The sequence below is a fragment of the Triturus cristatus genome, chromosome 2_2, assembly GCF_964204655.1.
Source record: "Triturus cristatus chromosome 2_2, aTriCri1.1, whole genome shotgun sequence".
Lineage (NCBI taxonomy): Eukaryota > Metazoa > Chordata > Amphibia > Caudata > Salamandridae > Triturus > Triturus cristatus.
In genome coordinates, this window is record NC_140582.1 from 799,071,752 (window position 1) to 799,074,645 (window position 2,894).

A 2,894-nucleotide genomic window follows, 5' to 3' on the forward strand; every position below is an offset into this window, starting at 1 on the left:
GCTGGAGTGGGTCTATGGAACCTTACCCTACCTTTCTGGGGCGCCCGTACCATTAGTCGCAGTGATACAGCAACTTCCAAGCTTCTTGTATTTCTCAAGAATGATAGACACAAGTGTGTATGCAGTGAAGTATGTGTCTTATTGATTGGATAGTACCTTTTCTTTGACGAGCCCGCTCAGTGCACAGACAGCAATGATACTCAGTGTGATTGCAACAGCTAATGATCCTTCGCAGGGGTATTGGCAGCTGATATCAGGACACAGTTACCCAGGGATAGTGAACCTGCTTCACTGCACATGGGATCCAGATCTGACACAGAAGGTAGCGTAACAGAACCATAGAGGGGGGGGCAAGCAACATAAGATAGCCATGCGTATGGCCAAAAGAAGTCACCTAGGTAGAAGGTAGTATTGATGCAAGCTACCACTGGACCCAGCAGTCAGCACTATACCTCACAAATAATTGTTATAGAAAGCTTGAATTAATCTCCATGCAGAGGCCTCTGTCACTGTAGCTCCAGATAGATAAGGCCTTGCAGTAGTGAAAAGGGAATTTAGCTGTTTTTCGCTACCAGGACATGCACAACTTACAAGTACACGTCCTTACCTTTTAAATATACCGCGCCCTGTCCATGAGGCTACCTAAAGCCTACACAGGAAGGTTTGCGCCTGGCAAGTATGTTCACTTCTCAGGTTGAAATGGCAGTTTGAAACTGCACACACAGGCTCTGCAATGGCAGGCCTGACCATGTTTAAAGGGCTACTGAGTGGGTGGCACAATCAGTGCTGCAGGCCCACTAGTAGCTTTAATTTACAGGCCCTGGGCATATATAGTGCACTTTACTAGGGACTTACAAGTAAATTAAATAGGGCAATTGTGGATAAGCCAATGTTACCATGTTTAAAGTACAGAACATATGAACTTTAGCACTGGTTAGCAGTGGTAAAGTGCCCAGAATCCTAAAGCCAGCAAAATTGAGTCAACAAAACAGGAAGTCAGGAGGCAAAAAGTAAGGGGAAACCTTGCCAAGGATGCCAGATCTAACAATCTTCATATATGTAGAATGTGATCTTACGTGAGACAAAGTTTATGTAATGTATGCACTGATGTTACACATATATGCATTTAAATGTAGTTCTTAGCCATACTTATGTTCAACTAAAATAAAGATTTACCATATGCCATACATATAGTGGGAATTTAATACCATGTAGTAGAACCTTATATTCATTTGTGATTAAATGTGCACACGCATATTAAATATGCACCACTGAATCCATGTTTAACTTGTCCTAACAGTTTAGGCCTGTAATTCACCATGCTGCATTTAATCAAATACTGTTTTCCATTTTCTGCTAACACAACATTTCTTTCAGGTCTTCACATGCATTGTTAATTTAGAATAGATACACTACTGTGCTAGATATATGAGAAAGAGCCTGAGAAGACCTTGATGGAGAAAAAAACTATTGAGTAAATGTTGGAAAGCAACATGTATGTGAAAAAGAGATGTAATTCCCATGCTCAGTGTGTGATAACCTTTCAATGTTGCAGTCTTCAACCTGAGAACCGACGAGAACAGTGGACCCCTGATGGTGTGATCAGTTGGGGGGTGTTACCCAAAGACATTGTGAGATATAATATAGTGTTCACCTTACTGGACCTCGGAACCCTTAAGATTGCTTTTTGACTTCCTTCCTGACTTCTTTCCTGATTTCATGCAGAACCCCTTTGCACATCTCTCGTTCCTTGATTCCCCACCACCTGAATGGACTTCATTAGGTTTAGACCTCAATGCTTCCCTTTGATTCGTGCTTAAGTGTGGTTTAAGCTAACATTTATTCCTGACCCATAGAAGACTCTTGACTGAGCTTCTGAGATGCTAACATTTTCCTTTTTGATTTCCAGTTGTCTTGTCATGATATCATTCATGGACATTCCCTGATATGTGAGTTTCTTTACTACTTAACCATCCTCTGGACTTTGGAGATTTAGATTGCTAATGTATAGGCAAGAGAGTCTTCGACTATTTTCTGAGCACCAAACATTGATGCTGCTCTTTTGAATTGCAGTCACCGAACTCCTTGTTTGTTTGATACTAGTCTGCCTCAATTTCTTTCGTAGGTTCGGACTACCATTGTCATTCTGTACCTTTACATCATGGTTTTAAGAGTGATGTATTTGAACTTGATTAATAATTTGAAATAAACCTTCTTGGCTACCGATTCCTGGTCCTCATTGTGTAGCCAAATGGGCTTCACTGCTAATTGAAATGTGGTTGAATGTAAAGACTAACTCTCATTACCTCTCAGTTGGATCTAAAAGGTCCATCGAAGAACCAAAGGTAAGCAAGTGGGCCCAGCAAACGCTGTATAAGTTGAAATTGATTAAAAATGCAGCTGTCTACACTAACACCAAGACTAGCTTCAGGGACAATTTTACTCACAGTATAATTCATCTATAATGGCCCCCAGTGGCTCAGAGAATAACATTTAATCACTTATTTTTGACAGTCATTATTCTCTCCGTTTTATTTTTTTCGGCAAAATTTCTTATCTTACTCAGCAGCTAAGGAATAGAATTTACTGCTTGTAGAGCTCAAAACTCACTTATCCATCCTCTTCAAAACAGTTTTGCTTCTGTGCTGATCTTTTTTCTGTAATAGATGGGCTTTAGTAGCACCAAGAAGCTCTGGTGATTGTGTGCTCTAGAAATGCCTTAGCATAACAACATAACATAACACATATGCCAAAAACTTCTACCTCACACTGTGACCACCACAGTGTGAGGCAGAAGTTTTTTCATCCATAACACATTTGACCATAAATTGCGCTCTTCTGTGCTGCCATATTTATAAAAACAAGTAAGATATGTATTATCACTCTTTCATAAC